The 11715-nt window shown below is 40.8% G+C and overlaps 1 protein-coding gene across 3 annotated transcripts in view; it reads right to left on the reverse strand.

The window, feature by feature from the left end:
- The window catches only part of ANXA7 (annexin A7), a 34172-nt gene extending 26354 nt beyond the window's left edge, over positions 1–7818 (reverse strand). Inside the window, exon 1 of one of the 3 annotated variants that reach the window (XM_032423746.1) lies at positions 7680–7818. The gene's annotated coding sequence lies outside the window, so the exon portion shown is untranslated. The remainder of the gene's footprint in view (positions 1–7679) is intronic. The other 2 variants (XM_032423744.1, XM_032423745.1) reach the window with 2 other exon arrangements.
- Positions 7819–11715: the final 3897 nt, after the last annotated feature.

The following is an 11715-nucleotide window of genomic DNA, read 5'->3' on the forward strand; positions in this document are numbered from 1 at the left end:
AATTTTTTATAAGGGTTAAGTCCTTTGAACATATATATTATCATAGGGTTTTATACAAAATATATTTTTCAAAATGAAGAGTCTGTCAGGCATTCAACAGGTGGATATTAGAGGTATAAGCAAAGTTTATAAAATGCTTCATTTCACCATTCACACCAAAGGAGTCAGTATAGCATAGTAAATGTTCCAACTTCATTCTCTTCATACCATATAATTTGTCATATCTGAATACTACCAGTACTATTATTTATGGAATATTTACGGAGTATCTTTTAAGCCAATTAATTTTTCACTTAAATTTATGTCTAGGGGCTCTGGGTGGCTCAGTCATTGTCTGCCTTCAGCTCAGGTCATGATCCCAGGGTCCTGGGGTCGAGTCCCACATTGGGCTCCTTGCTCCACGGGAAGTCTGCTTCTCCCTCTTCCACTCCCCCTGCTTGTGTTCCCTCTCTCGCTGTGTCTCTCTCTGTCAAATAAATAAAATCTTTAAAAAAAAAAAAAAAAGGTAAAATACTTTTTTATTTAAATTTTTTTATTGTTATGTTAATCCCCATACATTACATCATTAGTTTTAGATATAGTGTTCCATGATTCATTGTTTGTGCATAACACCCAGTGCTCCATGCAGAACGTGCCCTCCTCAATACCCATCACCAGGCTAACCCATCCTCCCAACCCCCTCCCCTCTAGAACCCTCAGTTTGTTTTTCAGAGTCCATCGTCTCTCATGGTTCTTCTCCCCCTCCGATTTCCCCCTTTCATTCTTCCCCTCCTGCTACATTCTTCTTCTTCTTTTTTTCTTTCTTAACATATATTGCATTATTTGTTTCAGAGGTACAGATCTGAGATTCAACAGTCTTGCACAATTCACAGCGCTTACCAGAACACATACCCTCCCCAGTGTCCATCACCCAGTCACCCCATCCCTCCCACCCCACCCCCCACTCCAGCAACCCTCAGTTTGTTTCCTGAGATTAAGAATTCCTCATATCAGTGAGGTCATATGATACATGTCTTTCTCTGTTTGACTTATTTCGCTCAGCATAATACCCTCCAGTTCCATCCACGTCGTTGCAAATGGCAAAATCTCATTCCTTTTGATGGCTGCATAATATTCCATTGTATATATATACCACATCTTCTTTATCCATTCATCTGTTGATGGACATCTTGGCTCTTTCCACAGTTTGGCTATTGTGGACATTGCTGCTATAAACATCGGGGTGCACGTAGCCTTTCGGGTCCCTACTTTTGTATCTTTGGGGTAAATACCCAGTAGTGCAATTGCTGGGTCATACCGTAGCTCTACTTTCAACTTTTTGAGGAACCTCCATACTGTTTTCCAGAGTGGCTGCACCAGCTTGCATTCCCACCAACAGTGTAGGAGGGTTCCCCTTTCTCCGCATCCCCGCCAACATCTGTCATTTCCTGACTTGTTAATTTTAGCCATTCTGACTGGTGTGAAGTGGTATCTCATTGAGGTTTTGATTTGGATTTCCCTGATGCCGAGCGATATTGAACACTTTTTCATGTGTCTGTTGGCCATTTGGATGTCTTCTTTGGAAAAATGTCTGTTCATGTCTTCTGCCCATTTCTTGATTGGATTCTTTGTTCTTTTGGTGTTGAGTTTGATGAGTTCTTTATAGATTTTGGATAAAAGGTAAAATACTTTTAAAAAATTTATTTTAGGTCTACTTTATATCACTTCCATAAATGGAAAACTTATGTTAGTTTCTTGAGAAGGTAACATTAAAATGAACATGTAAATATTAAAACAAAGGCTTTTCAGGTGCCACAGATATCCCCTTATTTGGTGATGTAACATTATGGGAAACAATGGTTAAGATTTAACATTCTGTAGTCACACACACCTTTTTATAAACTTTTAAGTTTCAAACTTAATCAAAAGTTAATAGTATAAGAAACCCCATAGACTCAACACTCAGCTGCGGTAATTACTAATTCATGGCCAATTTTTTTTTTTTCCCTCAGTACTCTCATTCATTCCCTACCACTCCACTGGATTATTCCAAAGCAAATCCCAGACATTCTACCATTTTAACCTATACATACTTCAGTATATATACCTACAAACATAACTTTAATTAACAGGACTGGACTGTTTTTAAAATAAAACCATAATATCATCAATGTGTCAGTGTCCAAATTTCTATGGTCTTTTAAGTATTTTTATTGTTTTTTTTTAAAGATTTTATTTATTTATTTGACAGAGACACAGCGAGAGAGGGAACACAAGCAGGGGGAGTGGGAGAGGGAGAAGCAGGCTTCCCGCTGAGCAGGGAGCCCAATGCGGGGGCTCGATCCCAGGACCCTGGGATCATGACCTGAGCCAAAGGCAGACGCTCAACAACTGAGCCACCCAGGCGCCCCTCGTTTTTTATTTTATACTTGTTTTTTTATTAGGGAAAATTCAAAGATTTTAGAACAGTGTTAGATTGACCTGCATGGCATTACTGAAATTCAACTGTTTTAAAATACAAATTTCTTGTGGTTCATCCTGATATAATGAATGTTCACATAACCTTCATGTTCAGTTCCAACAACTATCAAGTCATAGTTAATCCTATTTCATTTTCACCCTTCCCTAGATTTTTTTTTTTTTTTTAAAGATTTTATTTATTTGAGAGAGAGCATGAGCAGGTGCAGGGGTGGGGGTGGTAGAGGTAGAGGGACAAGCGGACTTCCCACTGAGCTCAGAGCCCAACGTGGGTCTTGATCCCAGGACTCTGAGATCATGACCTGAGCCAAAGTCAGCCGCTTAACCAACTGAGCCACCCAGGCGCCCCTTCCCTAGATCATTTTAAAGCAAATCCCCAGTCCGTTAAGCATCTGCCTTCTGCTTGGGTCATGATCCCAGGATCCTGGCATCGAGTCCCACATCGGGCTCCCTGCTCTGTGGGGAGTCTGCTTCTCCCTCTGCCCCTCCTCCCACTGGTTCTCTCAATCTCTCTCAAATAAATAAATAAAATCTTTAAAAAAAATAAATAAAGCAAATCCCCAGACATCATATCCCTTTACTCATAAATGTTAATACACCATCTGTAAAAAGAGGACTCTTTTAAGCCATATTTACCAATATTGTACCTTAAAAATTTAATTTCCTAATATCAAATATCCAGTCAGTGTTTAATAATTTTTACAGTTTGGTTGTTCAAATCAGTATACAAATAAGGTCCATATAGTCTAGTCAGTTGGCACGTCTCTTAAATCTCTTTTAAAAGCCTCACCTCTCCTATTTTTTCCATGCAGCTTACTTGTTGAAGGAACCAGTTTGTCCTGAAATCTCCCTCTATCTGGATTTTGCCAATTGAATCTCCATGATAATCTTTTATAGTTATTTACTAGAGATTTGTAGTCAGATCTAGAAGCTTGATCATATTACTATTTTAGCATAAATACTCAAAAAATATTGTTTGTTTCTATCAGGAAACACATTAATGATCAACCGTCTCTCTTTTACGTGGCTGATAATCAATGCCTAGATCTAATTCTATCATTTTTTCTTCATTTATTATCTGGAATCTGAGAAATCTTTTATCAACTATATGGTTTTCCTGAAAAACAGTCTATATTGAGGGGTGCCTGGGTGGCTCAGTTGGTTAAATGTCTGACTCTTGATTTCAGCTCGGGTCATGATCTCAGGGTTGTGAGACAGAGCCCTGCATTGGGCTCTGCATTGGGTGTGGAGCCTGCTTAAGATTCTTTCTCTCCATCTCTAAAAAAAAGAATAATCAATTCAAAGTTATTTTCTTCAAAAGGAGCTCATTTCTATTTGGAAATGCAAACAATGTAACCTGAATATCTGATGATGTTAAGAAATTACTATATCTTGGGGCGCCTAGGTGGCTCAGTCGTTAAGCGCCTGCCTTCGGCTCAGGTCATGATCCCAGAGTCCTGGGATCCAGCCCCGCATCGGGCTCCCTGCTCGGCGGGAAGCCTGCTTCTCCCTCTCCCACTCCCCCTGCTTGTGTTCCCTCTCTCGCTGTGTCTCTGTCAAATAAATAAATAAAATCTTTAAAAAAAAAAATTACTACATCTTTAGGTGTCATATTGGTATTATGATTTTTGTGAAGCATCTGATCTTTTAGAGATACACACTAATATATATAAAATGTTATAATGTCCAGAATCACTTCAAAATAATACGAAAGGGTTGGGCAGGAGTACAGATGAAACAAGATAATCATGAGTTGATTATTTATGCTGGGTGACAAGTATGTGGGTACTCAATACACTCTTCTGTCCACTCTTACATGTTTAAATTTTTCCATAATAAAGGTTTTTTTTTTTTGTTTTTTTAAAGACAGCTCATACAAACCCTAAGAAACTCTTAAGCATAGGAAACAAACTAAGGGTTGCTGGGGGGGGGGGTAACTGGGTGATGGACATTAAGGAGGGCACGGATGTAATGAACACTGGGTGTTATATAAGACAGATGAATCACTGAACTCTACCTCTGAAACTACTAATATACCAAATGTTAATTGAATTTAAATTAAATAAGACAGCTCATGTAAAACAAATGCAGCCAGTGTGAACCAAAAAGCCACAAATATACACATACATATGTATGTGTGTAAATGACTTTCGCATTTGAAGAAAACACTACTAACCTAAAACAAATGCAAATAAACAGAGGGAAAAAACATTCAGAACAATACCCTTTCATAGCCTGACCATATCTAAAAAACTATTGGTGATCAGATAAAATATACCTGACAAATAATATCTATCTAAGGTCAAATAATCATTTATTTAGCATCTACCATAAAACACTGTACTAAGACTGGATTATCAAAGGTTTAAACTGTTTTAAAAGGTGATGGATAGGGGTGCCTGGGTGGCTCAGTTGTTAAGCATCTGCCTTCGGCTCAGGTCATGATCCCAGGGTCCTGGGATCGAGCCCTGCATCGGGCTCCCTGCTCCGTGGAGAGGCTGCTTCTCCCTCTCCCACTCCCCATGCTTGTGTTGCCTCTCTCGCTGTGTCTCTGTCAAATAAATAAATAAAATCTTAAAAAAAAAAAAAGGTGATGGATACATTGGCAGAGAAGTTGAACACTATCATGTGCAAGGCAAAAGGTGGGATATAATTGTAAGATGGACAATCATCAAAACAGAATGAGGAGTATATTAAGATAGAAGCCAGCTAGGAGGCCTTCAGTATTGGGTGGAATTAAATACTCATCTTTCCCCCACCAGATCACTCTTCATATCCCATATATAACCAAGAAACAGACTCTTAACTATAGAGAACAAAGTGATGGTTACTGGAGGGTGTGGGGTGTTAAACAGGTGATGGGTATTGAGGATGGCACTTGTGTTGAGCACAGGGTGTTGTGATGAATCACTAAATTCTACACCTGAAACTAATATTGTAATGTATGTTGACTGGTTGGGATTTGAACAAAAACTTGGGGAAAAAAAAAAAAAATACCGTATCTGTTACTAGTACCACTATTTAAATTACCTATGACTAAGTACAGTAAATAACCCAATGTTTTTCTTTTTCCTTTGAAATGCCTCTCCTACTCTTCCTGTAATTTCTATTCTCATGGCCATATCCTTAGACCAGGTTTTCATCACTTGATGCCTATTTTACTAAAATTACTTTTCCATTTATGTCCTTGCATATACTCTCACACTTATAATTTTCCTGCACTTATAGTTTTCTCTTTCAGCATATCACTCTTCAGTTCAAAACTCCTCAAAGACTGCTGCCGGAGTATCAAATGAAAATTCATAGGCCTGACATTCAGATCTCCTTAGTACTGGCTCCAATATATCTATTCACTTTCTTTCTTCACAATACCTACATTCCAATGTGCAATCTCTACCACTTGAACCATTCCCAACATGCCCTTGTTTCAGCCACTGTTATTAACTGACTTGGCCCTCATGCCTGGGCTCACTCACCTTCCCTGACTTACCAAGCTCAAATCTCCTCTCTCCCTTCTTTGAACAAGGTATTAGATAAAACAGTACTTCTTCAACTTTAACATGGATGTGAATTACTTGAATCTCATTAAAAATGCAAACTCTGCTTCAGTAGTTCTGAGATGGGGCATGAGATTCTGCATTTCTAACTAGGCTTCCAGGTGACACTGATGTTGCTGGTCTATGAATCATATTTTTTTAAATTCCTATGAAACCATCCCTAAATCATATTAAGCGGGAAAAAAAGGTAAGGTGAAAACTGCATAAACTGCCAACTCTAAGTATAGAAAATACATTTATTTGCTTGTATGTATATCCCTGAAAGTATTCTCAAAAAACGGAGGCCAGCTGAGACATAATGGGGAGGAAACTTAATTTTCAATGTACTTTTAGCCCTTTTGGAGTTGTGCATGTATCATCTATTCAAAAGGTAGATTTAAAAAGCTTTTGCAAAAAACTAAAATCCCAGGGTGACTCAACAAATTACTCATTTTCCCCAAGGAATAATAAGACTATACTGGTAAACAAGAGCTTTTATTTCCTTTTCAACATTCTCCATCAGCAACTACTTTTATAAGAGTAGAAATCATTCTTGGTCCTCCAAACCATCTCCACCCAGTGAGTCAGCTACTAAAAGGGTTGGGCCTCACTACAAAAGTCTCAAGATGGCAGGAAGCCCAGGAACACAAGATTTATGAAACAAATACGAAACAGGAAGGGCAAATGAAGATGGCCAACAGGAGCGACTACAATTTTCCAAAACCTGCCTCTTGGTGGGGAAGGACAATTTAAATCAGTTGGCAAGGGCCCTTGGATAAAGAACTAGAGTAAGGGCCAGACATGACTTCTGGGACAGGGAAGGCAGCCATCACCAGTGAGGACTGAAAAGCAGCTTAAATTTGGAGTAGCCAACATTCTCTCTTCTACCTGCCATCTAGTGCTTGAAACTCCTTCCCTGCCTGAGAAGTAATTCATTACGCTCTAAATAGGACAGATTATCAGATCAGCTCCCTCTCAGAAGATACTAGCGAGTTTAAAGGCAGTTAGGACTTTTCGTTTCTGTCACTTTTATGGTAGACATCAGCCACCTTTCGCTGTATAGGAAGTGTTTGCTCAGGACGGAGGGCCTGATATCAGCACACATTTGTTGAAGGAATAGTAATCAAATCTGGAATGCTATTTCCCAGAATAGTTTCCAAGAACTATAAACTTGAGGCAATGTACAATTTTGGGCTTAGGCATTCTGTCCCAGGCTTAGTGAAGCACATGACAAATTTCCCAAAATTTGCTGTGTCACCGGAAAATCTAATCACCAGCCAGACAGCTTTCGTTGCTCCTTGCTGGTTTCCCTACTCAGCTTTCCTTGAGGTCACTTCGGCAGGGCCATCCTCTGGCCTCAGTCCCTCCACCTGTGGTCCACCTGCGGGCGCGCGGGCTATCACCGTCCCTCTGATCTCCAGACAGCGGAGTGGCACAGAGGCCGGCCGCCTCGCCTATCCTACCCCAATGCAATGCGCCTCCGCCCGAAAGCCCCCGGCAGGGAGCCAGGGTCCTGAGACACACACGCCGAGACGCCCGCCGCCCCGAGGCCCACAGGCACCTCCACCGAACCCCTACCGCGGGGACACACACGGCGCCCCGCCATCTCCCGGACGGCGCACCTCAGAGCGGGCATGAGCGAGGTGACACGGGGAAGGGGGGCAGAAAGGGTAGGGGGCGCCTCACCTGACCCCGGGGAGCAGCGTCACAGTCCAACCCTGGTCGCCAGCAAGATGGAGCCGGGGGAGGGCCCGGGGAGGCGGAGCGCCGGGGGCGCCGCCCGAGCCCGTTAGGATCGCTGCGGCAGCTGGGAACGCCCCTGCAGCTGGAGGGGGCGGTGCCGGGCTCGGCCCCGCTCGTGCTTTCGCTTAGTCCGCACCGCGCTGCTCCACCTGCGGGAAGAGACGCTCCCTTCGGGTGGACCAGCCGGTTTTATCACATTTCTCGGTCCCAAGGACCATCTCCAGTCACGTTGGGGCTCTCTCAAGTCACAGCGGTTTTAAGAAATCCCGGAGGCCTTTCCGTGAAGGGCAATTGAGAAGGGCCGCGCACCTGGAAGGCCAGGTGCAGCCTCTCCGCCTCTGATATACCGTCCTCCCTGAGATAAAGACCGTGTCTTTTGTTAGATCCCTATGAAAAGAATTAATACTTATTGGGATCCTAGATAGCCTGAACTCGAGATACATTATAATCAAAACCACTCCAGACGGGCTGTTGGGTGATTCTAGGTGCCCCTCACACTAGAGCCTTAAACACAAACACTATTAAACATCTGAGGTAATTTCAGGGTCTCAGACCAGTATCTTATACTCATTAAGAAAGTTTATTTCAGGGCGCCTGGGTGGCTCAGTTGGTTAAGCGACTGCCTTCGGCTCAGGTCATGATCCTGGAGTCCCTGGATCGAGTCCCACATCGGGCTCCCTGCTCGGCGGGGAGTCTGCTTCTCCCTCTGACCCTCCCCCCTCTCATGTGCTCTCTCTCTCTCATTCTCTCTGTCTCAAATAAATAAATAAAATCTTTAAAAAAAAAAAAAAAAAGAAAGTTTATTTCAGAGCAAAAACCAGTCAGTTAACCTTTTACAGTGGTCTCAAAGTGTGGTCCCCACACAAGTAGCAGCAATATCACCTGGAAACTTGTTAGAAATGCAAATTTGGGGCTCCACCTTAAATCTACTGACTCAAACTCTGGGGTGAAGCCCAGCAATTTGTTTAACAAGCCCTCCAGGTGGTTCTAACTTAACACTTAAGTTTGAGAACTATCAATTTATTACTCTACATGCTTTCTACTCAAAAGCTTCCTCATGAGGGTGGGCCAGGAGTTCGGATTTTATTCTGGTTCCAGTGGGAAGGTATTGGAGAAGTTGAATCAAGGGAATGGCATAGCCCAATTTATTCTCTAGAAAAATTATTCCCCCAGATGAATGGCCCGCAAAACCCAAGCCAACAGTTGATCTGGTGATCAAATAAGCAGAGATTTATATCCAATACTGGAGGGAAAAATGGCTCTGATAGACCTGCTGAGATGAGCATATCAGCATCCAATTTAGTATCCATCCTAAAGGATTTTCAATACGGTTTTTAAAATGCATTTTTTTTTCATTTGCTAAGTTAAGAAATATATTAACCTTGCTTATGTCAGTCTTCTATTAAATCCTAAACACTTTAAGGGCAGAAGCCATCTTAGATTTCTCAGCAGTTAGCATAAAGGTAGGCATTTAGACTTTTATGTACCCACCACCAGTCTACTAAGTGGGAAACTTGTGTCACTTGTTACTGTGTGGCTTCTGTCATCTCCTGATTTGATTCTGATAGATATATCACCCTTCACCCATCACAATCAGTAACCAACCCCTATAGATTTTACTTTCATGATTTATCTATAAAATGTCACTATTTACTTGTTAGAAATTACCCCTTCCTTTCCATGCCTCCTATCATCTTAGCTGGCACCTGCATTATCTTGTCTGAACCATGACACATCCAACTGGTTTTTCCATCATCAAATCAATACTTACACAGTATTGCTAGCTCAATGTTTATGTTGCTGTATAAAATTAAAGTGGTATGGATTTAACAAGGGTACCATTTATTAAGTACGAACTATGTGCTAGGCATTGCATTAAGCCCTTAGCAAATATTCTGTTTTTACATTCTCTAAGATTTCCCCCCCCCCCGGGGGGAGGGAGGGGCAGGAGAAGGGAGAGAGAATCTCAAGCAGACTTTGCCCAGCACAGAGCCGGATGTGGGGCTCAATCCCACAACCCTGAGATCACAACCTGAGCCAAAGTCAAGACTTGGACACTTAACCAACTGAGCCACCCAGGCACCCCTACATTCTCTAGATTAAAAAAAAATTTATGCTTTATGAAGATATAATCCACTCATGTAAAGTGTACAATTCAATGGTTTTTAATATATTCACAGAACTGTACCACCACCCGATTTTAGAACATTTACATCACCTCCAAAATAAAACCCATGCCCTTAAGCCATTACCTCAATACCTTCATCCCCCTCATCCATATGCTGCCACTAATCTTTGTCTTCATAGAGTTGCCTATTCTAGACATTTCATATAAAAGTATTCACACACTATGTGTTTGTGACTTCTTAACATGATCATCAATGAACATGTTTTCAAGGTTCATCCATGTTGTAGCATGAATCAGTACTTCATTCCTTTCTAAGGCCAAATATTTCATGACATGGATATACTATATTTTATTTATCCACTCATAAGTTGATGAACATTTGGGTTTTTATCTTTTGGCTATTGTGAATAATGCTGCTATGACCATTTGTGTACATGGCTTCATTTCTTATGGGACATACCAAGGAGCAGAACTGCTGGATCAAATGGCAACTCAATGTTTAACTTCTTCAGGAATGGCCAGACTGTATTCCAAAATGGCTGCACCATTTTATATCCCCACCAAGAGTGTATGAGGGTTACAATTGCTGTACATCACCAACACTTGTTATTTTCTGTCTTTTTAGTTATCATCATTTTAGTGGATGAAGTGCTATTTCATTATGGTTTTGACTTTTATTTCCTGATGACTAAAGATGTTAAGCTTATTGATCGTTTGTATATCTTCTTTGGGGAAATATCTATTCGGATCATTTGCCCATTTTGTAATTGGGTTTTTTGTTCTTTTATTGTTGAGTTGTAACAGTTCTTTATATATATTCTGGATATAAGTCCATTATCAGATATGTAATTTATGAATATTTTCTTACATTCTTTTAACTTTCTTGATGGTGTCCTTTTCAGTGGTTTTTTAATTTTGATAAAGTCTAATTTATCTATTTTTATTTTGGCTGCTTATAGGTTTGGTGTCATATTTAAGAAACCATTGCCCAATCCAACTTCATGAAGATTTACCCCTATGTTTTCTTCTAAGAGTTGGATAGTTTTAGTGACTTAGGTCTTTGATCCATTTTGAGTTAATTTTTGTATGTTGTGTGTAATGTTGTGTGTATGTGGGGGGTCCAACTTCATTCTTTTGCATGTGGAGTCCTGTTGTTCCAGTACCATCTGTTAAAGAGTCTGTTCTTTTCCCATTGAATTGTTTTATCACTCTTGTCAAAAATCAATTGAGCATAAATGTTAAGAACTTATTTCTTGCTTCTCAATCTGATGTCATTTATCTATAGGTCTATCCTAGGCCAGTACCACAGTCTTGATTACTATTACTTTGTAGTAAACTTTGCAATTGGAATGTGTGAGTCCTCCAATTCTGCGAACATTTTCACTTAACTCTCTCTCTTTTTTTTTTAGGTAGGCTCCATGCCCAGTGTAGAACCCAACACGGGGCTCAATCCCACGACCCTGCGATCATGACCTGAGCCAAAATCAAGAGTCAGACACTTAACCAGCTGAGCCACACAGGTATCCCAGAACACATGAATTCTAACATTACCCCTATCAGAGTGGGCAATAAGAATGTATACGTGTGTGTTAGGGTTACGGGTGGGAGGCTGAGGTTATGGCAAGGTTGTAGGACTATCCTAATCTTGAGAATGTGATAAGAGAAGGATGGCATAAGACAGGATGTGGCAGAGTGCGAGGTCCAAACAGAGAGCTGGTGTTAATCACTCCTTTGGCAAGAGAGAAACCTCTAATCTTGAGGTGTTGTGACTAGACAAGTAATACTGGCCAGTGAATAGGAAATAGGATAAAACAAGTGACTTAAGAAGCCCCAAACTGAGTTTATTATGGT

The sequence above is a fragment of the Phoca vitulina genome, unplaced genomic scaffold (assembly GCF_004348235.1).
Source record: "Phoca vitulina isolate PV1807 unplaced genomic scaffold, GSC_HSeal_1.0 scaffold29, whole genome shotgun sequence".
Lineage (NCBI taxonomy): Eukaryota > Metazoa > Chordata > Mammalia > Carnivora > Phocidae > Phoca > Phoca vitulina.